The sequence below is a fragment of the Strix uralensis genome, chromosome 2 (genome assembly GCF_047716275.1).
Source record: "Strix uralensis isolate ZFMK-TIS-50842 chromosome 2, bStrUra1, whole genome shotgun sequence".
NCBI lineage: Eukaryota > Metazoa > Chordata > Aves > Strigiformes > Strigidae > Strix > Strix uralensis.
The window spans coordinates 13215557-13242559 of record NC_133973.1 but is presented as its reverse complement, the minus strand read 5'-3'; the positions used below and the strand labels follow the sequence as shown (position 1 = coordinate 13242559).

The 27003-nt window shown below is 41.0% G+C and overlaps 1 long non-coding RNA gene across 1 annotated transcript; it reads right to left on the bottom strand.

Annotated features, from left to right (window-relative positions):
• Positions 1–7232: 7232 nt before the first annotated feature.
• Positions 7233–26719, bottom strand: LOC141937902 (uncharacterized). The gene is made up of 2 exons (XR_012627113.1): positions 26603–26719; positions 7233–8790 (listed from the first exon to the last, which is right to left on the bottom strand). It is a non-coding gene; the product is annotated as an uncharacterized LOC141937902 (long non-coding RNA).
• Positions 26720–27003: the final 284 nt, after the last annotated feature.

The following is a 27003-nucleotide window of genomic DNA, read 5'->3' as shown; positions in this document are numbered from 1 at the left end:
CAAGACAAAACCAAACCAGACATCTTAACCTTCAACTACAGGCAAGCAGTATGTCAAACTAAAGCAAAGTATGGAACATTGCTGCTGTCCCCATAAGAAATTAATGAAGGCCCTCAGCTATTTTAGGCCATCTCCAGAATTCTTTTCCTTCTTTATAACAAAGGAAATCTACGATTTTTTTTTTCCTGACCGACCTGTTGCCAGCTTCTGGGTAGTAAAAAAGGATCCTGTCCCATGGAAACTAGGCAGCCTTTCACATTGTGAGACAAGGACAAGGTCTACACTGAATGTGAACCAGCTCATGTCTGTAATCACTGCTGGTTATCTACTGGTCTGTCTGTACACTCTTGCATGACAAACTTGCTATTCAGCCCTGCTCAGGTGCCACTCCCATGTGCAAGCTAAAAGCCAGTCAGTGATGAGACAAAGAGTCGTGGATTTTGAACTGAAAGTCATAAAACAGGGAGAGGAAAATAAGTCCTCATACTGAGACAGCCATTCCTAGCATAGTCCAGGTAAAAACCTATGTGTGGCATAACAAGCTTAAGCTGCCAGGAGCAGGAAACATGATGAATGCACAAGCAAAGCATGAAGGAGGCAGGTTTATAGGTCTGGAAAATCCTCCATCTGCCTTTTCAAGTGGTTCCAGCTTCTCATTCATATTAAACATAATTCTGAGCTGTGTTTCAACAGCACTGCTAAAACAAATTGCTTTAGGGAGTAGACAACCACATTCCCAACCTCTGCTTGAGGCCCTGCACAGAATAAATAGTGCAATGCTACTGCCAGTTCAGAAGAGCAATGCCATAAAGGAAATAATGCACACTTTTAATCTCCCAAACATCCTGTTTTTCTGCAGTTATTTATAATTTTAGTATAAACTGCAGAAAATGCCCTGTATGTGTGGCTTGGTTTCCTGTGATCTCACCAGGTCCTTCTCATTATAATCATGGAAAAGTGGTTTAACTACATTCACTGAGTATCAGCTTCTCAGCACCCACGGAGGAACTGTATTAATATGCAGCACCAAAATGGCAAAGCACAGAGTTCTATTTATCTAAGAGTGTCTGGCTGGAAGAAGGAACTAGGTTTGATAATGAAATCATGAGCCTCGTCCCTTACAGGGTGCACGCTTCTACATGCCAGCCTCAATATATGACTAAAACTGTTTGGACTGGAAAAGTCACTCCGTTTGCCCTCTATACTGCAAACAGTGATGACTAATGATATTGTTGAATGAAAAATATGGTACTGATGCAATCACACCTGGAATTCTGTGCCCTGTGCTGAGCACTGTCATTACCAACGAGCTATTAGCAGGCTGGAGGGTACTCAGAAGAAAGGGAAAAGATGATTAAAGACATGGTGCAATTGTCCTAGAAAGAAAGACTAGGAGAGCTAAGTGGCATTTGGCTAGGGTAGCATGGAAGAGGGATGAGCTTATTGAAAACCCTCACTTGAACTCTCCACTGTATTTAGAGGACCAGGGCTGGGAGGCTGTCTCCGGGCAGCGATGTTCCAGGGACAGTTGGCCTCCAGAGACAGAGTGTGTGTGGATCTCATTTCCTAGAGAGACCAGGACGCCAACAGAATTTCCCAGCAACAGTGTAAACTGAGTTCTTCAACAGTAACATGAGAGAGAAAACATACCTGAGCAAAATGTTGAGGGCCTGAACCTAAAGCACATCCTTAAATTACCTAGGTCCAATTGCTGGTGAAATCTTTGAGAGCTCAGAACCCAGACAACTTAGACATCATTTGCCAGTGTGACTGAAACACTTAGAGAATAAATCCAGTTGACTTACACAGGACTTCTGATGCCCAAATGCAAATGGAGCTGAACTTACTTAAAAATTTCCATGTTTTTGAAGAGACCACTATCTGCTATTTTGTGCAGAAGGGAAGAAAGGCAGAAGTCATACATTACAAGTGCTGTAGCTAAGTGTTCAAATACTAAGAGTACTTTGGAAAAAAAGGAACAATTTAAAAACAACTAAGAGAAGTTCAGTACCAACTACCTTATGGTAATAAGCGTAAAGCAGAAGAAGAGACCATAAGGGAAGTAGGGAGGCTGATCAATGACAAAAATTAGGACTGAGAACAAATAAATACACCTGAACTCCAAACAAGAACCAGCCCTACCCAAGGTACCTTTGGATAAAGTTTCATACACTGCCTATCGGTGCAGGGAGTGAAGAGGTGCCAAGCTTAGACTCACTTCAGCCTGTCTCCAGCAGACCCAGCCCAGCTTTGACCACGTCATTCTGGGTAAAACCAGGTAGTTCAGCCACTCTGGACAAGCCCTCTGAACATCACCCTGTTTCTGAGGTGTAGTAAAGCAACAGGCAGATACTGGAATTTAATAGTAGTCTTTTTCCTTTAGGAACTAGTGACAAGCATAAATGTCTAAAGCAATTCAGAAACTTTCTTTGAACAAGGCATTATTTATCCCTTCAATACCATAATTAAAACAAAGTACACAGCACCTAGAGCACAAAGTTAGCATAAAGAATCCCCAAAAAGGGTAGCTAGAACAAAAAAGCCACAAAAATCCATGTAGGGAGGAGCTTTACCCTCATTTTACACAATGCCTGTGTGTCAGGCCACATGATCTGCTGCTGCTGGTATATCTGTTAGATAAATCAGTATATATACTGTCCTGGAGAACATACTGTGAGTGCCAGCTGTCATCATGGGGCATGCGCACTGTGACAGCAGGATGCGTAACCGCTCGAGGCAGGGCTTCTGTCTTCTGATCTCCTGCCACTGTGCAAGAGATTGGCTACTATGCTCCCTTCAAAATCTGAGACAAAATGACATTTCAAAGATTTCATGATGGCGAGACAGGGCTTGTATTTAAGGATTGTCTCAGCTAATCTGCGATCTCTGATCACCTTTACATTTACTTCCCTCTCCTCCTATCTCTCCCTTTATACATTTACAAGTTCCCTCACCTGATATTTTTGCCAGGTGGGATAATGAGGCCTCCTTGCATCTCTTTTTCATGTGCCACTCAAATCTGACTGACAGTCCTTGGGTAGGTCTCTCTTGCCGTCCTTCCCCCCCAACTTGGCATCCCTCTTTCTCAATAATGGTATCTTTATACACAATGTTCTCTTTGTAAGCTTTCACCTTTAATAACTTACTGGCAGCCAAGGAATTTTCTCAGTTTCTTTTTTGACAGTTCTTTCCCATCATCCACTACAAGATCCTCACCTTTATCATTGTTTTAATTCCTGTTTGCTTGTCACTGGACAGATTCCTACATTCAGTCAGTTAATACTGTGTGGATATCTGCAGAGCATATAATCTTTATTTTTGAAGTGTGTATATATTATGCATAACTCATTCCCCATAATTATACAGAGTGCTCTCATTTCTGGAAATGACTGCTCTTCTTATTCTGTCTGGAAGTAATATGATACATTACAACAAGTTCCACAGACTGCAGAAACAGCACTGTATACAATGCACTGATAAACTTACAAGAAACCCTCCTCAAAGGATTTCTCATTAAAGTTACTGGGAAACAAGATGTGCAGTCAAGAGGTTTCCTTCAGCACAGTGCCCACCAGTCTTTGTCTATTAAGAATGAAGGGATCTACACTGTCTAGATTTCTCATCTCCTTTTTCCTGTACTTCTTAACCTGCACCCTCCAACTGCCTGTCAGCACCAGCCTTGACTACTCAATCACCTATATCTCTTAATCTTATCTCATATACCTTTTTCCCTGTTGTCACTATAAAGTAAATATCGTCTACAATGTGAATCATAATAATATTCCCTTATCTTCCTCCAGTAAAAAGTCTCCAAGAAGCATTATCTTAGAAATAGGTCAGCTGGTAGGCTTTTGTTCTGCTTTGATGTTTTTAAAAAATAAATAGCAGAATTAATACCAGCTGACTGTACTGGTAACTTACGTCCTGTGTATGCAGACTGCCTGCCATTAAAAGGTTCAGCAGTCAGGTGTGGAAGCATCCGCATCTGGAGGGCTCACAGACATAGTGGGAGGCCATGTATGTAAACACCCAGCTGGGCACAGGCACAGCAAGAGACATTTGGCCGCTGGCTGGCACGTGCCGTGCTGACATGCCTCCAGGCCTTCTCATGTCGATGCAGCAGCTTGCAGCTCTAAGCCTCTGGCTGTTCACATGCTTGGCTCTCAGGCTTGATGCTCTCCTCTGACAGCCTTGCCTGTCTCTTCCAACGGAAAGTACTGGGATAGCTCAGTTCCCCAACAAACAGTAATGCTACTGCCCAGAGGGGACAGTGTTGCTAATCTGAAATTCTGAACAGCTCCAGTCCCTCTCTCACTGCTAAAATAGTTCTGATGCTGCATATATTTGGGACTCTTACTGACAGTACACTCCTATCACAATAAGCCTGCCAGACATTTTGCCAATGTCAAACAAGCAAACAGTCTAGGAGCATTAGTAATCAAATTCCACAAAAAATGGAAATTCTTTCACCTAGTGACAAGAGATTTCATACAGGTCACCTTAGATTTGCACCAGGTAAGCCAAAGACTAGTTCACAGAGCCATCCAAAGGCTTTTTATCATCAATCTCTAATCTGATTTAGACTACAATTTCTGCATTTCCCCAGTTCTAACTCAGTGGTAAGAGCATATTATCACCCACTGGTTCTGTTCTCTTGCACCCTTGACCTGTGAATATGATGATAAGATCGTATCCTCTAATGTCACCATCATCCCAAAGTGCTCATGACTCTTTATTCTTAATGCATGCAATGCAGGCAGATTTACAAACAAATCCAATGTAAAGGCACTTTGTTGTGAAAGCTGTGTTTGTCCTGCAAACTGTAGTTTTTCAAGGAAGCACACTATTGTTCAGCCTCTGTCAGAAAACATGAATCAAGCCTCATCAATGCCTCAGTCCAAGAAACATCACTGCTGTTACAGCTTGGTGGGATGCCTTATTCAGCCAAGCAATCACATGGAGAATTTTGAAAAACGCCTTGTTGAAGATAACTCAGTAGAAAACCATGGCTTAATGAAACAAATACAGCCAATTGCACTCAAATTCATCTTCAGTCTGTTTCTGCTCTCCTCAGTAATTCCGCCAATTTATTACTTATGACAGTTCACACTAACCTCCCCTTAACCTGGAACTCTGGGAGTAGACACTATTAAAAAATGTGATATGAGAGAAATCCACAAGTTGATATAAATATCACATTTCTTGTACATTTTTACTTAAGCATGACTTGGTTTCTCCTCTCCCCATTGGTTTCCCTAGATATGACCAACTTAAAAACAAAAAAACCTGCACAACAGAGAACCCTCACACAGCATACTCCAGAGGAGGCAGGAAAATGTCAAAAGAAAGATCAACACATTTGTGTGGAACACCACTCAGAGAATGAAACATTGATCTATTTGGATAGTAGCTAATACCATACTGCATATAATTGCATCCTTACTATTCCCAGGAAATAAACAGATTACCTGCAATATTTGTACTGATATCATATAAACCATTTCTCCTGTAGTACTCGAGGGTCTTAGAGGAGAAACAAAGTGAAGGCAAAAATCTCCAAAAACTGACTCGTACCTGAAACCACTGGCTGAAACTGCGAGAGTTACTGAATGACTTCTTGGTTAAACAAGACTTCCCTACCAAAGTATCTTCTAAGTGTTGCTTGTGTTGTTCTCAATGTGCACAGATATCACAGATCCCTGAAAAGCAGCAGAAACAAATCAGAAGTCTGTCAGACTGGTTTTTCTTTTCTTTTGAGAGGTCTCACACCAGCCAGCTGTGTCCTCATCCACAGAACTGCCCCTTTGCTTCCATTTCTCTCCAAAGTCCCACATGGACTCAAAGAAAAGCAGAGATCCTCCTACTACCTCCTCCTCCCTCACCATAGAGAAAGGTACTCAACCCTTTCAGCCTAGTTTCCCTCTCAGCTTCACTGCCTTACCAGTATGCATTGGCTATTAGCCCATTTTCCCTTAACTGCAGCTATTTCTCCTGAACATGCTCTATTCGAATGCTTCAGGCATCCATTTACTGTGAGAACTTGGGATATCCCTTCAGTCTAAACTCCAACTTCTACATGCTACCTCCAAGCCAGTAGCAGCCAAAAGGTGTAATCTGTAACTGGACCATAAAGGGCAGCACCATGCAGTGTGGTGCTAAGTTATAACCCTACAGAATCTGGTGTCTAGACACAGTTTTTGAGCTAAACATCAGAGATTATGTCATTTTGAGCATCTCCTTGGGAAGTGCTGCATCTCTGCTAGACATCAGCAGAGAACGTGACCCTACATTTTAAAGCAAGAACTGGAAACCCACCATTTTTTAAGTGGCAATCTCCACTCGTTCAGAGAAAGGAAGGTTGGTTGGTCCAGAGGTTACAGCGCTGGCTGTTGCTGTGGCAGTAAGCACCTTAAGAAACCTTGGTCTGCACGGGTCTGAGATCCCTGCCTCTAAGATGGGATAAGATGCCTGCCTCAGAGCTGGGATGTGAATTTGAGCTCGGTTCATCCTCCTCAATTCACTTATCAAAAAGTGCAAGAAAGAGCAGCTTAGCTGTGATCTATAAATATCCTGATCTTTACATTGAGAGCTCAGAAAGAACAGGAATTTCCATATTAAATAATTCACATGTATCCAATACCCACGGGAAGGAATTCATTTCTGTTCTGTGTTTATGCAATGCTTAACGTGGCAGCCAAAAACCAAAATACAAATAAATTAAATGAATGAATGAAAAGTAATACTCTAGAGAATATACAAAACTTAAATGACAAATAGTTTCAGACCACAGGTGACCACATAGGAACTTTTCTCTAATGACCCTCCTTCCCAGAGATGAGCACTTTGTTAAAATTTTTTATAAAAAAGAGAGAAAAAGAGAGAGAGGGAAAGAAACAAATCTAAACATAGCAGAATTCGTTGTGAGTCACACAGGATATTTAGCTATTCCCTCCAACAAGAAGCATCTCAAGTTTCTTTTTAAATGGGTCAGGAATATGCTGGCTGCACCTGAAAGTTTCGGGAACTGTGAAAGCTTTTAAATTTGTTGTTGATACTTGAAAAGGACTCATGCAAAGTTAATTTGTACTTTTGAATCCTCATGTCTAAATTATTAGTCAGTATTAAATATCTGAAGCAGAAGATTTTCAGAGTGTTGCAACTTTGGAGGAATGTTAGACTGAATTCACTTAAAACCTAGTTGGGGACAAATAATCTTCTTTCTAATCATGAACAAAGTATTAATACTTTATTGTTTTGTCACCAATTTTGTGTTTTACAGTTATCTCCAACTATGCACACACACCCACACAGTTGGAATGAAACAACACTGACATTAAGGAAAGGAAGTTAACCCAAGTGGTGGCTGACAAATCCAAATGCAATAGTTGAGTGTATTAGAAGTACAAAACTAAAGCATATTTTTATATCTGAATAGATGTAATTTTATGAAATTTACAGGAAGACAAGAAAACAGTGTTTTCCAAAAGACATTGCAAAACCATACCAAAGCTAATTTCAGATAAACACAACATTCATTTTGTGCCATACCAATAATTTATTTTTCATATGAACATTATCAAAGGTTGAACATGTAAGGGCAAATATCTTTATCATTAAATCAAAGAAGAAACAAACTTATTGGATCTATTATATTAAATACAGAATAAGAGTAAATACAGGATAAGAATAAATAAGCACAAGAGAATGTGTTAAAATGATTCTAACAGGCATCCATACTTTTTCTGAATTCTCAATTTACTTACAGCTATAATATCTCAAAAAATCTCTGGAGATTTTTATACTTGTCATACATGCAGTTCTTCATATCATGCAAGAAAATACTTGTTGTAGAAACAATTTTGGAGGTGCCAGATATGTACTTAAAACAGAGGTGGCAGACAAGAACATACAAGATCTGATCATTCACACAGAATTTTTCTGTGACTTTGGAAAACAGAGCTGTTTGTCCCGTTGTTGTAGTGATACAACAATATATTTACATTACTGTTTTTCAGGGACAGGCTAATGCATCAGCATAGAGCTAATGAGCCCACAGTAAAGAAATATCATCAAAGCTACCTCTTGACAACAGGAATGTACAGAAATGGTAGAATTTCTTGAAATGTGGTTTACGCAGATTGAAATTAAACATTTGACCATGCTATACTATCCTAATCTGTTGTGCAATATCTTAGTGAGATATTAAACACAGTTGCTGTTCTCATTCTGGTAAACTTGAATTTCGGAGTTGATTAAATCATTCCTTGGAATAAAAGGTGTCTGTATAATCGTAAGGATGCAATTACTGAGATAGGTAGAAATGCAAGAGATTTATGTACATAATGCATCTCCTGAAAGGGAACATGCTTTCCATATTATTTTTTCTCTCCCCAGCTCCATAGCACTGAAATGCACATCTTTTGCAAAACAAACCCTCCCTAATTCAGGTTTTAAGGAGAACCTGGAAGGGGTACAGGGCTAAACAGAAAGCTAAAAACTGTGAAGTTATTTCCCAAGCTTCTCCAGCACAGCAGCATGTCAGTCACTCATCTAAAATTGACTAAAATTAAATTGACCACTCTGCCTGAATGTAATAGGCTTTTAATAAACAGACCCCCAAATTACCTAGAAAACAGGTAGAAAGAATTTGCTTAGAGGGACCCTTACAGGATGAATTATTGCAGTGGTAGTATGAGCTTTCCCTTAACTGCTGTGTTGAGGTCAGAGAAGCAGCACACCATCTTCTTTCATTGCCAGCAGTGCACAAAAGATTTGGTTTTCCTCACAGACCTAGAGATTAAAAAAAAAAAAGTTAAGGTATGATTTCATGTCCACAGTTTGGTGTTTGTTATCTCCTGTGCCTTCTCTGTATCATTTCATTTCCACTCAGGTAGCACATCAGAATGTACCCTACCTACTCTGACAAAATATATGGGGCAGGTACAGGAGAGGCTCTTATTGTCAGGGCAAATTACTACACAGCTCATCTCATCAGTGACATCGAACTTTCCTACAAGGCAGTGGTGCTCCTCACCAATGACATTATTGCAAGTGCCTCGGGTACTGATAGTCAGGTCCCAAATTCAGAAGATATACTGATGTCACTAAACCATATAAAGTCATATTCAATCGTAGGGTGAAAGATATGTGCCAGATCAACTTGCTTTGACATTCCTTGCCTCATCATCAGATATAGGCTCATCCTTCTCTGACTGAACCTTCCTTGAATTCTGCTGCCCCAGGTTGCCCCCCCACTTTTCTTCTTCATTAGTGCTAGAATTGACTGGGAGTTGCACTCAGGCAAGTTCACACACCTGATGCAGAAGGGCAGCCCTTGGCCTATGGTCTACTTAAGTAATTGCCAGGGTATAGAGCTACAGAAAGCTGGCCCTGTTTTGCTGCGTGGTAGCAGAATTTCACTTGGTCAGAGGTCATTGCCTCCCTTTACAAACCCCATTTGAGGGCTTAAGGAAATATTTCCCATTTGCATGCTCAAAGGTTGCAATAGCTATGCTCTTCATTATTATGGAAAATTAAATTTCCCTGTTGGAAAACCATGCTCTTTATTAAGGTCAAAACCCACTTGGACAGCAAAACATCAAAAAAATAAAGGCATAAGCATTCATGAGATAACAGCTTTAGCAATGCAGAAGCTGCTCTTTTAACCTAGGTGGTAATGTATTATTTCAGAAGGTGCTAGCACTTGATGATAATGCTACTTTCATTGTATATAATGATTGATGGTAATTGCTTTTGTACTTCAGTATTTTTCAGAGAACACTTCGGGTTCCAATGAATACATTAGTGCCTCATTGCTGTAAACACCCTCCTTACAACTTGGCCTACAACACAGAACTAGATACAAAGCAGTCGAGATGAGCGTTTTTTTCCTTGTTTTGATTTTTCTGGGAGATAAGTTTTTTTCTCTGAAGTGAAGGAGGAAATTATTCAAGAACTTTCACTTTAATCTAGCCATAAGAGGTATTCTAACTCTTCATAATGCATCTACAATTCCAATTCCCCGTTAGATTGGTTTAGTGTTAGGCCTGTGATCAAAGAACACAATTTCTTTTGCATTCTGACTCCCAATAATGTAGAATGCCAGAGTCTGTGGGAAGGGAAAAAAAAGAAAGACACCTTTTCACAGGAACCATTTTATCCCTAGATGGTATGTCATTCCACTATCCTCAGATATCCTCTATGTAATGTTCCACATTAAAAAATCTTGTTTTTACAAACCTCCTTTGGATTGGCTTATGACTGTAACCCTTGCTCTCTCTTTTATTTCCTCAATTCTCCTGTATTTTTAAATACACCTCCCTGAAGTCTCATTGCAAGGATAGTGAAGTACTACAACAGATTGCCTAGGGAGGTGTTGGGGTCTCCATCATCAGAGGTCTTTAAAAACAGATTAGACAGTATCTGCCAGAAATAGTTTATGTATTGCTTATCCTGCCTTAAGGCAGAAGGACAGACTAGATAATTTTCTATGATGCTATGACTGTCAATAGGATTTTTGTACCTACATCATCTAAGGATTTATGAAAAGAGTAATCTCAGATTTCTTTGGATCAAAGAATTAAGTTTGTAGACTCAAAGATATTGCAGCAGTTCCCATTACTATGCTACAGATAACACTAATATTTTGGATACATCAGTGAACCAACTGTTTTGTAAGAATTAACTTTGATAGCAACAACTGCCTAAGGCCGAAATGCTCCTCTGCTCGAAGGAAGCGTTCAAAGTGAATGAACCATCTTAGCCCTATTTAAGGTTCTGCTAAATGACTAAAACAGGATTATAAGGGTCCCAAGGCCTTCCCAAGACTCCTGATGATGTGATTTCCTTCTGTGTTTGCAGTCCACCAAGCCATATGCCTCCTTCAAAAGACTTCCATGGGACTGATGGCATATATAACCTATATGGTGAACATCTGCAAGGTAAGAATTTCATATGAAGCATGCTGGAGAATAATTACTATTCTATGTCATCTTGATGTTATATGATACCACACAATTCATATAAATTAATAAAAATTAAATAATAGTCTTTCCATAGCAACCATAATATCATAATCAAGTATTGCTATTACAAAATATTGACTATATGGTCATCAAGAAACAAAACCAGTCTTAGATTCAGCAGTGAAAAGCTGAGATTCCATCTTCAAATTCCCTACTTGTTTCAAATCAAAATGCCAACAGAGGGATGTGGTTCAGTGAAGCTGTTGGCTCACTGCACATTAAATTGTGTATGCAACTATGTGTTTGTATGACAAAAAAGCTGAGGGAACATCGGTACAATGCTATTTATGTCCTATACACATACTATGCTATATGTTTTTGCTGCTTCTTTACCAAGAAAAAGTCACGCCATAATTTGATGCAAGGCAAGTAAATAGACCTTGGTTTAGATAGCAAAATTCCCTACCCAAAATTTCTACTGCAAGAGACTCAGACATTTTTGCCATACACATGCACACACACACTTTTACAGAAGAGATTTCCAGTTTCCCTTTTGACCTCTAACAACTATGTAAAAGGTCAGAATTTTCCACAACTTTGTAGAAAGTTTCTGTGTAACTCTCTCTGCAGATGGAAAGATATCCTCTATACACCAAAAAACCAGGAGCCCAACAACAACATTTTCAATCACAGCGCCTAAAGTTATTTAGAGACTGATCTTTAAATACTCAAAGTTATGAGGGTCTGGTAGTAATGATTTATGCATTTACTTATTATTGGTCAGGCAATATTAATTTGCTGAAACAGAGACTTTCTGCAAAACCTGTGTCTGGGCCTTCAAGTGGAAGAATTAGTTCAGGTGCCTCACACACTCCTGGCAGACTGGACCTGTCTGGCTCTCCTTAGGGTCCTGACTAACCTTGCACGGGATAGGGTTTCTCAGGTTGATAAAGGAAAAAAAAATGAGGGTGCCACACCAGGGCAGCCAACAGAGGAAATGAGAGGTCATTTTATCTCTGGCCCGGTTATGTTTAAGCTCAAGGGGACTACAAAGGTCAAATCTATGGCACGATGGTTAGTGCATTTAGGAGATTGTAATTCAAAATAAGATTGAAATCAGTTAGATCTATGCCTCTTTCTACAACATGTGCCTGTTAGCCAATTTGTTATTCTGTACTAATTCACATTTCCTAATCCTCAAATTTCACATATCTCTTCTCCTTTGTCATTACTCTTCATGTGAGTAATTTCAGAGGGTCTCCCTTTGTTTCTGCCTCAGGAGACAAAGAACAACACACAGACATTTTTCTATTAAAGACAGTTCTTGTTTTCATGAACTCAAGGCAATTTCAGAGTTAAATTTAGGCCCATACTCATGAATATTCACCAGTACTTCCAGGCATCTATTTACTTTTAGGGATACCTTTTAAATACCTGTTTTCATTTTGCTTTTCAGATCCAAAGCTACATAGAGTACACAGAATCCAATGTATCATATTTGAAGGGCTGAAGGGCAGCTGGGATTTATTCCACAACAGCTAATTGGGATCTCTGCTTTTGGACTTCACCTGCATCCTTCTGCCAATATAATTCTTTGTGTCATCCCAGTAAAGCCATCAGAATGTCAGGAGATAGCAATTTGCTTCCCCAAGATTAAAGCAGTGAACACATCAATTGAATCCAGAGTTTTGTGAGATAGTCTCTTAATCATCAACAAGGGTTATGCTCTAATAAGAATTTTATAATCGTTAAGTGAAAGATGAAAAAAAAAAAAAAAGACTGTTTTCCAGTTTGGCAGGTTTGCAAATAGCTCCTGATAAGAACGAACAAAATGTTTTTACGGCTCCTATCAGTGCTTCACTTCAACACATCAGCCTTGCTTTCTCAACAGGAATAATTCAGCTGAGCTCTCTACCAGGAAACCCTCTCCCAGTGCTTTATGACAGTAACCACATTGCTCTGGTGCTCTGTCAGGTAAATATATATGGTATGAGAGCCTTGAGCTTTGGCTCAAACAGGTATCCACTGCTGTCTACCCTTGAGCTGATGACACCTTGCATTAGCATGGCAGGCTGGGAAACACAGGCTGCCAGGCCTGGTGGTTTACAGGAATTCCTCTGCCCCTGTTCCTCGCTACTGTTTTGCAGAAGGGACAGACAGCCCATGATACAGAGAATACTCGGTATCATAATGTTAATCCATGATAGCAGGGGAATGACTCTTAAAATTGTGGAAGTTTTAATAAGCCTCTTTTTTTCCCATTGTACATTGCTATGATTAGTGCTCTTTTCCTTATTCATATTGTTTCTGCTCACAGAAGTCCTTCCCTACCAAAACTGCCTCAGACTCACTCTACTTTTTCACCCCACTGATATATCTACACCTGCAGAGAAAAAAACCCACCCTCTGTGCAAAACAGCACGCTGATCCCTGACAGCTTCTCTTTCTCCTCTCATTCACAGCATAGCCTTCACAACAGCCTGAGTGGCCTTTGAAGAGAAAAAAATGCAAACCAGATCATTCTTTATTTGTTTTCTGCACCGTTTGTATATATTAAATTAATGTTGACAAATGTTTTCCTACCTGGGGATCCTGTACTGCTTGGCCTATTCAATCATAAAATTCAATGTTGTTTATTTTCCCCTTGGAGGGCTTCCTTGATGTAACAGAAGATGGGGTTTTTCAAATTAGGAGCCAGTCTAGAGCTCATGAAAGTTACAGATCAATAGAAGTGGCATGAAGCAGCTTGGCACTGTGCGAAAGCACCAGTCTGCTCTGTTGCTGCATCTCAATTATGCTGTGTGACACACCTGCTGTCCTAGTCCTGCTTTTCCCTCAAGGCAAGCCTACTAATGTGCTAATTTATATGGTGCATAACAGGGGATTTGGAATAGAGGCCTTAGAGACTCATTTTCACCTGGTGCCTTATTAGGGATTTAGGCCCAGTTCACTGGAGATGAAAAGCCAATGAGTATAACTCATTTGCGTCATTTAGTTCTCAAAAGGTTGCCATTTAGTGAATAATGGACTTGCAATGACTTCGTGCAGGTCATTTCTTTTAAAAGATGTTCCTTTGTGATGCTGCTATCCCATAACAGTTTTGTGGGTTTTCTTTGTGCATTAACTGTATTTTCAGGAGCTATTTATTCCTCTGTCATTAAACAAAAACAAGTTAATTACGTGTTAATAGTAAAATGGCAACAATTATATATTTTGCATTTCTACAATTTTTCTATGGATTTCACATTCTATTACTTTCAGAGGCAGACTGGCTGCCAAGGAGAGAGCTCTTACTGTTCTGTTAATGTTAAGAGAGACAAAGAAAGGTTTGGCTGCAGTTCTGGAAACTTCTAAGCCTGTCTGCGATCACAGAATCACAGAACAGCTGAAGCTGTCAGGGACCTCAGGAGATTGCCTAGTTTAACCCTCCTGCTCAAAGAAGGGTCAGCTGGACCACATCCAGTCAGGTTTTGAGTATCTCCAAGAATGGAGACTCCCCAAACTCTCTGGAGACTCTGTTCCAGTGTACAACACCAGTGAAAAAGCTTTTTTCTTATGTTTAAATGGAATTTTTTGTATTTTAGTTTGTGACCATTGCTTTTTGTCCTTTCACTGAGCACCACTGAGAAGCGTCTGTCTCCATTTTCTTTATTCCCTCCCAAGAGGCATTTATGCACCTTGATAAGATACGCACAAGGTTAAATAATCTCAACTTTTACAGCTTCTCCTCACACAACAGATACTGCAGTCCTTAATCATCTTAGTGGACCTTTGATGGACCTGCTCCAGAATGTCCATGTCTCTCTTGTACTGGGAAACCCAGAAATGGACAGAGTACTCCAGATGTGGTCTGGCTAAGGCTGGGTAGAGGAAAAGGATCACCTCCTTTCAACCTACTGGTGACCTTCCTAATGCAGGCCACAATGCTGTTGGCCGCCTTTACTGCAAGGGCACATTGCTGGCTCATGTCCACCTTGGTGTCCCCCAGCATTTCTGCAAAACTTCTTGGGTAGGTCCTCAGCAGGTACTGGCACATGGCATTATTCCTTCCAAGGTGCAAGACTTTTCACACCCTTTGGCTGTAGGTCATGAGGTTCTTCTCTGCTCACTTCTCCAGCCTGTTGAGGTCCCTCTGAATGGGAAACAACTATCTCATTTATCAACCACTCCTCTCAGTTTTGTATCATCAGCAAAATTACTGAGCTTACACTCTGACTCATCATCCAGGTGGTTAATGAAGATATTAAAAAATATTGGGCTGAGCATCAGCCCTGGGGAACACCACTAGTGACTGGTCTCTGGCTGTATTTCATGTCACTGATGACAACCCTCTGAGCCTCACAATTCAACTAGTTTTAATCCACCTCACTATGCATGTATCTAGTCTGTACCTTAGTAGTTTTTCTGTGAGGATGTTATGAGAGACAGGATTGAAAGCTGTACTGAAGTCAAGATAAACAACATCCACTGCTCTCCCCTCACTCACCAAGAGACTTGCCACATCACAGAAGGCTGTCAGGTTGATCAGGCATCACTTGTCCTTCACATATCCATGCTGACTACTCCCATCACCTCCTTGTTCTCTACATGTTCAGAAATGGTATCCAGAACTATTTGCTCCATCACCTTTCAGGGATAGGGGTGAGGCTGGCTGTCCTGTAGATTCCTGGATCCTCCTTCTTGTCATTCATGAAGACACAAGTGACATCTACTTTCTTCAGTCCTCAGGAATATCCCCCAACTGCCATGACTTTTCAAAGTCTGAGTGGCCTCACAATGACATTGGACCACTCCCTCAGCACTCATGGGTCCATTTTCTCAGGTCTTATGGACTTGTGTATGTCCACTTTGTTTCAATGTTCCCTAAATAAATCCTCCTTCACCAAGAGTACAGTCTTCCTTGCTCCAGACTTCCTGACTGGTTTCAACAACCTGGGATTCCTGAAGACAATTCTTACCAGTAAAGACTGTGGCAAAGAAAACACTGAGTACCTCAGTCTTTTCCAGACTCTTTGTCACAAGTCTCCAGTCCCATTCAGCACAGGGCCCATGTTTTCTCTAGTTTTTCTTTTGCTGCTGATCTACTGGTAGAAGCGTTTCTCGTTGCCCTTCATATCCATCACCAGATTCAACTCCAGGAGGACCTTGACATTCCTTACCTGATTCCTGCATATTTGGACAGTGTCTCTGTATTGTTCTCAAGGTCACCTGTCCCATGGCATACCCATGGCAGTTCTGGTATGCTTCCTTTTTTTACTTTATATACTCTGAAATGCTACATATCATAATATCATAATATCTTAAGGAATGGTAATAAGAATTAAAGGTATTTAGACAACAAGTTGCCTTAGCCACTTGGGATGGGATTTACTCCATCCAGTTTTAATGACCAGAAAGGCATGTATCAAGTCTAAGTTAATCATCCCCTGAAATTAATCTTAAAGTGATGAACAATCTCCTGGAGGTGACCGTCTCTCCCGACTGAGTACAGAAGCCCTGGCTATATATATACAGTTCAGACTGTGTTTAATTTTCAGATGACTAAAACAAATTCCATGCCTCAAATCACACTGTTCCATTTTGAGCAGTCAATAAAGAAAGATAAGTATGTGCACATCTGTGTTTGTGTGTCCACTACCATGCACACATTGCAGCTTGCGAGCTAAACTCCAGAGGTGGAAGCTCCTTATTTCTGGGAACTTTGAAAAAGTAAGCTCCCAACCACAGAGTATTGTTGTACCAAAGATGGAGCAATATACAGAGTTCTTTTGTTTATTCTTAAACGGAAAAAGAAATTGTGATGTCTCATAAAGCTACAACTGTCCACTGCACAGAAAAGTGTTTTCTGTTTAGTAATGGTGAAAAATACAGAATATTGAAGCCAGTGAGAAAACAATGACAGACAGGCTGGCTCAATGCATTACCTGGACTTAGATGCTTCTAAATTCTTGGAAATTAGGTTAGAGTATCTGCAGTCTTCAGTCGGCTCAACATTTCAAATTCTTGCAGTACAAAATGTTAAGCAGCAGGTAAAGCTGGTTTTACTCAGGTAACATGTCTTCAGTCTTCAGCAAACGCATTACTGGAATAAGCAGGACTTGCTGACACGTTCATACCTTTAAGAAGCTGGCTCAAAGTGTCTTCAGAAGGTCACGTGCTGTCAGATGCAGAGCTCAGACTAAACTCCTGGGGTTCAGCATCAACCTGTCTGCTTCACCTCTTGTACAGATACATACATGGGTAGCTTGTATCAGCAGGCCAGGGAACCACTCCTCACAGCACTTCAGAAGCAGCATTTAAATCTTTCAGGATTTAGCTATCTAACAGACAGCGGGAGGCTGGCAAAAAGCCCCATCAGTGAACAGCTCATGGGACAGGGGAAGAGCTCAGCATTTTGAGTCCAATCTTCAACTGGTGAAAGTTTGCTTAACTGCTGCCCAAGGGAGAAAACATTTTTTTATTGTTAAAAGACACGGTCACATTTCTTTCTTTGATGTAACATTTGAATAACAAGTTGTTGAAACAAAAAATCTATCAGTAGTGATTAAGTTACAATGAAGCCACAGTGATTAAAACATTTAAGTTATTCAGAATTCAAATGTGTCTGTATGGATGTGAAGAGTCAGATGTTTTCAAAATCCCAGGGTTTAGCAGGAGTACAAGCGATCTGCATAGAAAATTAAGTATTTTCATTAACTTTTGATTTTTGTTCTCTAAGGACCATTAACGCTGTGTATTTGGGCAGTACAGGCTGGTGCCCACAATTTAAAGCAACTCTTAAAGATCTTTCTTGAATAATCTCAATTTATCCAACCTGTTCCCCTTTGGTTTGAACCCCAGGGGTCTCAACAGCCTTAAGTGCCTGCTGTTAAGTGCTAACACAAAACGCTGAAGCTTGAGAATGTCTCTTCCAGATCTTTCAAATGTGTGAGCCTGACAAAGATCTTAATGGAGCCGGGATTTTGCATTTGCCACATTCTCCTGTCTGGAGAGGCAGATAATGCAAAAGTACAGCCTGAGCACCAGGCAGGGGCATAGCTGATTTCAGAGGAGATTGTAATAAATGAGGGCTTTAGCTTATCGTTCCTCACAGGCTGCTGCGCTTAGCTGCTGCCGTTCAGGCCTCAAGGTCTGTAAAAGCACGACACCACCGTGATGACAGCTCGTCATCATGATAGTTCTGTTCAGCAGCATAACATCACATCTACTGCAGTGATATATCTCCTGAACTGAACTCAGGAGCCCAGACCTTGAGCAGCAGCCAGGTGCTGCTTTCAGGCCCCAGGCATCCAGTCACCCAGGGCTGGGCTGAATGCAGGTGGGCAGCTGCCCTGAAGCAGACCTGTGAGGTTGGTTCAGCAGACCTAGCCTTGCCAGGAGGCCTTACAAGAGTCATTGTAGGCAGTGGAAAATAGAGGTTAGCAACGAATGCTGGGACTCAGCTTAGGCTCTTAAGTAAAATGGCCAGCCTCCTTAGCCTGCTCTACGAGATGAGAGAGAGAGAGACGCTCCTGAGCACAATTCAGAGCAGGAGTTAGACTAAATGCCCAAGGAGAAGCCTTTCTCTCTTCACTGACATCAGAGAGCGCTAACACTGACTGGACTGCTGACCCTGCACCTTGGCTTGGTGAGCCAAGTTAAGCTAACGCCCCTTCCAAGAGCTTGAGCGGGTCCGTGGAGCAACCTGTTTCCCTACTAAAGTTTCAGAAATGCATTTGGAAACTTCTGTCTTCCTATACTCAAGCAAGACAACAAAATGGGGTTGAATTTTCAGGGATTGTGTGCAAAAGGACACAAGACTGAGGCACTGGAAGTGAGTTTTAGATAAAATGCCAAGTACGTATGCAATCCTGGGAGCTGTTTTTCCCCGTCTCACTGTATTAATGCCCATCTCCCACACCTGCATTTTATAGGTCCGCTGTTTCATGTAATAACTCTTTCACACAGGAGTGCAGAGTGGAAGGTGATACCTTACTGTGGAGCAGTACCTCCTGCATTTCTGTACACTATGTATCTCCAGCTGGCTTTCCAACTAGTGGCAGTTTTGGATCTAATCTGGTAGTAGTTTTGGATCCAATATGGGGGTTTTGCTGCTCCCAGGGGACATTTTGGGAGGCAGTAGGGCTTAAACTACAGTTCAGGATTCCATGCCCATAGCTTGGCCTCTGAAAATTAAAGACTGCAAAGCAGAGCTCCTCCCGTCTCCTTTTTTAAACTGTCTTTTTGAATCCCACCCAGCAAGCTCAACACTTTCTGAAAAACTAAGATGTGTTAAATATCCTGTAGCATGCAAAGATTGCTTCAGTGATGATTTTTTTTGAAATATCAGGCTGTCCAGACACTTAGAAGTAAATCCAATATATACCATTGATTAAAATACATTAATCCTAACATTAAGCAGCATCTTTTAGTGATCCCAGGACATCTACCCATCACTATGCCTATGCTTATAGCAGTTCAGGGAGGCAGCTTAATAGGTCAGACAGATCATCTGTAGTGATATATGTTCCATGGAATAAAACAGTCCAAAAATAGGTAGGCACAGGTTTACATGCAAGAAGGGAGGGACATCAGAGAAGGCAGCTAAAAGAAGTAAAATAAAACTGTCACTCACGTACATGCTATTTTACACTGTCCTGGTCGCTGCTTTTCAGTTCTCCCTGCCTTCCCATTTCACACTGTGAAAATTATGGCTCCTTACACCAGATTTCTAATGAATTACTGCTGGGATTCAAATTCTCAGCACTACCCAATACACAGTGTTGCTGAAGTTCACCTCCACAGTCCTGGCACTCATTTAATACCAACATTACCCCTAGTGTAACTTAAATCTGCTCTAAATTAAGCTGGCTGGGTTAGTTTGGGAAAAAAATAATTCCCTACAGTAGACAAAACCAAAATATTGCTGCTGGCCAAGCCACCCACATGCCCTTTTTGAAAAGAAAATGTTTTCACTGATGTCTTCTCTGAAGTGACCAAGGAACCATTTATTTAAATTTCCTGACTGTGTTTCCCCTGGGAGCACCATGGCATCTTCTGCCGTACATAGTCACCTTTTGCACCAGGACATAATTCACCCCTTGCATTCTCCCCATTGTCTCCTGAGCATGCTGCAGGCCAGCTGTCACGCTGAGGCACAGCATTGGCAGGTGGCATTGCACCTCTGAGCACTGCAAGCTGGGGTCCCTTCCTTACACGTGGCCACAGCTACATTTCCTACCGTCCTTCTGTCTACATCTGCAAACAAAGAAAAGGGAAGTTTTCCATTGTTGAGTTTTTTATTTCGATAAATCTGCATATCTGTTCTAAAGTGGTCTAAAGGAGTGGAGGTCATGTCCTTTACAAGAATTAAAACAAAACAAAGTTACATTGCAATCTTCTGCCTGATATTTCTTCTTTTTGAAAACCCAGGGATATCAGTATTCATCTTCCTTATGCTTCTGCAGTTCCCCTTAGATTGGCAACTCTTCTATTCTTGCATTAAAGGTCAGTGTTGAAATCATTCTCTCTTAGGTATTTCTTCCTACAGAGGTTAATTAAAAAGAACAAAGGGCCAGATACCCTACTGCCTCCTGTTTTGCATAGTCATTTGCAGACCTGGATCCATTCACACAGGGATTCACAGCCCTTCCGCCACCCTCCCAGCATGGGTTACCAGGCTGTATTAATATGGAGCAGGATGGGGAAGACAACTACTGAAGCAGTGCTTAAATATTTCAAGATCACCGTACTTGCCTGATTGACACAAAGGTGTTGGCAGGCAGCCTGGTCACTGAAACAGCTCAGAGAAAGAGGGCGTAGGAGCTCAGCAGTGAATTTCAGCTTTTGGGATTCTTCACTGTTGTAAATTCATTTCACTGAGGAAGGGGGCTGTGGCTTTAAACTGTTGCTCCACAACGACACAATCTACCTCTTATAAATCTGACGCTAAATTTACTGGGCAGAGCAAGAAAACACTATCCACTTGGAAGCCCTCTCTCATTTTATATCAGTACTAGCATATCATGCAAGTATAAATAGCCATACAGTTGAGTGGCAATGGAGAATCAAAATAAAACCCATTTCACCTCTCAAATTAATTTGGTTTTGCTTGCATGATTTCTCTGTCATTCTTCCAGTTCTCCAGTCATCCATAGACTTTCAGGTTAAACAAGACATGAATTTTAAATGCCAGAAGCACAGAGAACAATGACTACTAGAAATTCTTTAGATATACTTTAAAGAAGAAAAATAAGGGGGCACAGGCTTGTGCTGGACAACATTTCTTCACAAGCAGCCTTTGCTGGAAAACTGGATTTTCAACTAAATTAAATATTTCCACAGTCAAAAGTCTGAAAATCAAAATATTTTGCTTTGAAAACGCTTCCTGATTTCTCAAGCATATTGTAGTTTGGTTAGTTCATATCCTTATTTTTCTGAGTTAACTGTGATGCACTGTAGTTCTTAGCTTCAGTGATCTGAAATTCACCCTGGAAAGTGCAGACTGGCCAGGGAATCTGGTTTAGAGAAGGCAAAGGAAGAGGAAGTACCCAGGAATACAGCACCCAAGGGGTTCTGACACCATTTTCAAATAAAGGTAAAAAAAATACATTAAAACCACAAAAGTCTAGGACATGAGTGTTCCCTTTCTCCTGTGGGTTACTGTTCTCCCCACTGCCTTGGAAGCTCTATGTTTTCTTCAGCAGGGCTCCTTAAAAAGCATGGAAGGAGGAGCTGCAATCAGTAATGGCACATTTTTCCATCTTCATGAGCGAGCGATGGACAGCAGTGGAAATGGGGATGTGGTTCTATTCTCAGCATTGTTCTCAGTGACTCATCACTGTACGTCCGCTATAAAGCTCAGGGAATTTCTCAAAGGGGTAATGTGAGGCTTGGTTAATTTTATAAACTGCTTTGTGGCCACTATTGCCTAGATGTTATAGAAATTGAATGTAAAAGAGCTCAACCTTGAATGAAAGGTGAGATAGAAGCACAAAGTAGGAGTGCTACAAGAGGAAAATACATTAAAAAAAGGAATCTTAAGATCACACCTCTGCCACCATACACGTATTTGTATTCTTCATTTCTCTGAGTCAGATTTTGTATCTCTTACTTCTGCTGGATAGTAAATACAGCTACACTGGGAGGCATGACTTCCTGAGAAAGCTGAAGCCCACTGTGAGGGCAGCAAGAGTGAGTCCTCCCAGAATAGAGGATTATGGACAGACTTCTTTATCGTGAGGAAAGAGTACCTTATTTCTTCTGAGAGCAAGAGGAGTACAGTGGAGTAGAGGCCTAATCCCAAGTGAATATAACCAGAGTTCAGCAGGATACGGTACCAAGAGGACCTTGAAGACTGGATCAAAGTACAAATAAAAACCAAAATGGAATCACTAATATCACCTCATCCTTTATTATTTAAAAACGTTTGGCACCTGCAAGAAAAGAGACAAAACTGGCAACATTGCCACATTTATTGTTACTGGGGAAATACGGAGCCATGGTTTCCAGATACAATTACTGTTTGTGAAGTCTGATATATTTTAAAGCTTTTTGTAACAATTCATTGCATAATTCAAATGGGCTCTACACTACAAACATCTAACATATTTATGCTGGCGGGACTGTCAGTGCATTTTTGTTATAAGAAGCTTGGAGGTCTGCTACAAATAATCTCCAAAGAGTAACTCTAATTAGTGGCTAAAGTTGGCATATTTCCTGCTATCTGAAATTAGATCAGAGAGTTAGGCTGAGATGAAAAAGCCCTATTAACTCCCTAGGCTTCCAGTTCCTGTTTATTGGTAGAAATTAATGTTTTGAACTTTATCGGCTACTATCTAAAGAAGTCTGGAGTCAGTGGTAACTGAGCGATTTGAGAGAGACTTTACTGACAGTTGCTTCTGTTGAAGTACCATAGGCACTCTACATAAATATCCACAGGAAAACTTTATTCAATGGTTACAGGCAGCTGAACAATAGTCAGGAAAGATGGTTGAGTGGCCAGCATGCTAGTCTGGCAATTATAACTAGTGGGAGACATTCCTTGCTCCAAGGTACTATTTAATCATTTCTGCGTGACCTAGAAATAGTCACTCTTTGGGGGAGGGTGAAAGTGGGGAGATTCACAAAAGGTTGGCAATAGTTAAGCAAATCTTTGTTTTTCCTATAGCTTGTGGAAACAGAGAGGCTTCTCCAGACAAAGGAGCCCAGTTTTCTGGTGTTCAGTGAGTACAGTTAGCCTTTGTGTTGACCTCCGTTTGTCTTCAACTTTGTCATCTGTGAAACAGAAATAGCACTGCTCCACCTCATGGGAACATTAGACAGATGAACACTTTTCTCTGCTTCCTAGAGACCTTGACCTGGCCTGGACAGGTACATCACCAAATTCCATCAGAAGCAAACACCACAGCCCCCTCCCCACATGGCTCTCCAGCTTTCCTAGGGCCTTTGGTGGTGACACTGGGCTTTACATGTCAGTCTGCCTTCCACACACCTTCAGCAGTTCTGAGGTTTGCCATGGCTGCATGTTCCTGCCCTTTTTTTCTACACAACTTTGAACATATTAAAATGCAGAAGCTCCTTTTAAATATCAGGAAAGGTAAGGGACAGGTAGAAAGACAGTAGAAAGGAAGACACAAGAAATCCTCCTCTTGGGAAATATATTTAAACTTCAGTTTTTAGAATTTTTAAACAAGGAAGAGATTTGTCAAGTTGTATTTTGCTCAAGCAAACTACATGGGAAGGGAGGCAATTTTTACATCCTGGGGCTAAGCACAGAAAAACAACATAATTCTAGAGTTAGCATGTAGACAAAGGAGGAAACGTGTTATTAGGTCAGGCTACCCTTGTTTAGACAGAGCCATAGAGAATTTAGGCTATCTTTTAGTTCTGGTAATCAGCCTGAGCAGGCAATCAATGTCTTAAGCTCTTGATAGCCATAGAAAAAATAATAAAGTCAGGCTTGTGTTTCCAAAGAAAGTTGTGGTTTCAAAGCAATCCATTATCCCATCAGGCAATGTGGAATTTTTCTGCAGAATCCATCTGCCACAACAGAAAGATTTACACTTTAATCAAATCTGCAGTGGAAACTGAACCTTTACCAACAGAATGCCAGTGTATCTTCACTGTCTCCTCCACACCACAAAGTCTACCACACAGAGCATTGCATTTATGATTTAAGATGACTCTTCTCCACCTTTCATTTCTAGCATGAGTGCTTTTTAACACTATCTCTCTAGTTTTCCTCCTTAAAAGGACAGACAGTATCTCTATAAAAATACTTTAAGGGAAGTAGGAAAAATCTACCTCCTTAGGCCTGTCTTCACTGCAAAGTCAACATAACTGAACTGTTGTCTCAAGAATGGATCCCATCCAAACAGCCCTTTTCTTAAAGCCTGACAATGTTTTAAAGCCAAGTTGGTGACTACAAAGAAGCCAAGGGGCAAAAAATTCAAACGAGTGTATTTCATTCTGCTAGCAACCCAAACACCGTACAGGAGGGAATGTAGGCAACACCCAGCTGCATGCTACCAGAGTTGCAGTATCATCCTGAAGGTTCATGCCGAGGAAATTCAAGAAAGTTCTCTCAGTACCTTCCAGAAAACTGCAGCCTACCATGGCAGGGGAAGCTGCAGGTGTATCTCTGAAGTCTCAGGACTGAATATGGATGTGTCCAGCATGAACAAGGCAACCAGGCTGAGGTTCTAGGGCAGAAGTCTGCAGAAGCAGGCTCATTTCTGTCACTGTAACATGAGATGGCAAAAGCAAAGCTGCTTTACATTCCCAGAAGAGCAATGAGTGAATCAAATGAGCATCCAACAACTAAGTACCATAAGAATTTTATGTGCAGGCTGCTGTAGTTTGTGGAAATGTCTTTGTACAGTTACTATGAATTTCATGTGTCTCTGAATGCTATCTGTACCTTTTCAGAAAAAAAAAAAAAAAAAAAAAAAAAAGAAAGAAATTTTGGGAAATTAAAGCATCCATTTGGAAGGAAGACTTAGACACTGTCAGGGATGTCCAGAAATATGAGATCAAACAATCAAGAATCCCTCGCCTGGACTGCTGAGGGAAGCAATGGGCCTTCAACCAACTGAGTGGGTCTGGCTTTGGACAAACTTGGCAAAAAACACACCAAGGGTGAGGGCTTAAATACTTAGGCTGAGATAATATCAGTTAAAACAGCAGTTCTCGACACACTACCAAACAGTGGCAGAGACTGTTTAACAAAGGGAAATTCTTCAGCCAGAATGAGTCCATTTTTTCGGCAACATGGAGAGACAGTCTTTCCTGGGGATTTAAACCAAACCCAGGGACAAGACCAGAGTCAGACTGCATTCAAAAAACTGATGCTTAATATAGATCTGTCATATTTTACATTTTAATTGTGTGGGTGTTTCTTTTACTACACCTGTTTTCTTAGTGTACTATCCTGTTGTCCCCAAAGAGTATAAGTAGGTGAAATCCACCAGCAAACTGTGGACAGTCTGGGAGGCCCAAGAAGCAACCCCTGTAGTTGAACAGCTGGCCTGCAGGGTTCAACATCACGGGTATATGTACTAAGGGCCCTTAGAACTATTTAAAAAGATGTGTCTTTATGTAGACCTAGGGAAATTAATGCCTACAGGATAATGCACTTCTAACTAATGACAACAATCTGAAGACATTAAAAGAGAAGGATGAGACCTGGCTTTAACACAGATATCATATGCTTTTACTAAAGGACATGTTACTATTCTGAATCAGTTTTCCAGCTGCAGTTAATAAGCTCTGGCTTCAGCTTCATTTGGGAGAATACAAAGCAGCTCTTTATGATTCCTCCACCCTAGAAATGGCTCCACTTTGGTCTGCTCCCCATGATGTGCAATAGCCCCAAGCGAATCTTCAGCCTACTGGACATTCTTGTTATTTGACGTCTTAGATTTGGCAGAGTGGCATAGAGGAGATGTGGCATCTTGAAGAAGCTAGCCCAGTAATTGCAGAACTAGGATCAGGGCAAATGAAACGCACCAGCCTGTGCTCTCTGCGCTGGGAAGGCTGCTCCACACTAGTCCAAGACCTTTTCCTTTGTTGACCCTTTCCTGGTGTCCTTGGCACAAAAGCAGAGGCAGCATGTCTACACCTCTAGCACAGAAAAAAGGAAGTTCAGAACAGGCTGTGGGCATTGCATGCTCCATGTCCTGCCCATATGCGCACAGCTTGTGCAAGCACGCCTGCAGATGAGCTAATGTACACTCAGGCACCTGCTCTCTTGGGTGTGCTCCAGTCGGTCTTGCACTGAACTGTATCGGTGAAGCTAGTCTTGAGACCTTGGAGCTGCCCTTAAAAAACAGTATAGACACAGCAAATACGTCAACAGTTCCTAAATTTCCCAAAGGCAAACCTGCTGGCTTCCCTAACCTAAAATGCACAATGCCAACCAAGCACAGAGTGAGTGAGTGTCAAAGAGCCCGTTTAGCAAACAGTCACCACTTCTCTCTTCCCACCACAGTAGCAGGGAAAGGCTTTCCATTAGTATATTAAGCTAAATAAAACTTTAATTCTGTTTTATAAATGGTTAGCTCTTCCCCATTTGCTCTATAGAGGAAAGTTGTGTGTCATGTTGGTTTTTTAATGTGTATGCTGTTATTTGATACAGAAGGTAGCGTGAGGAAGTATACCTTGTATATGGAGCAGAAGTAGTTGAGTCTAATGATGATCTTGAAGGAACTTTGTTCCCCGCCTCTGGCAGCTGCATCAAGTAGTCCTGAACCTGTCTTTTCCATGGAGTTTACCTGAAAAAAAGTAGCACAGGTCAGGATCTAAAATTGTCCTATATAGAGCAAAATTTTAGAGTACAGTAAAAGCACAAGTTGAGAAATTTTGTTGAAAATGCAACAAAAGATTATGATGTATTTCAAGTTCTGTAGGTACCTCTGCATGTCAGCATCTTAAGTCACATTCAGTACTATTTCAATTAGGTATGAATGTTGCTTTAAGCATGCAGGCCGTTATCTACACCTTTCTGATTCTCCTATTGCTGAAGAGGAAGCACAGTGCATGTATCAACATACTTGGTCAT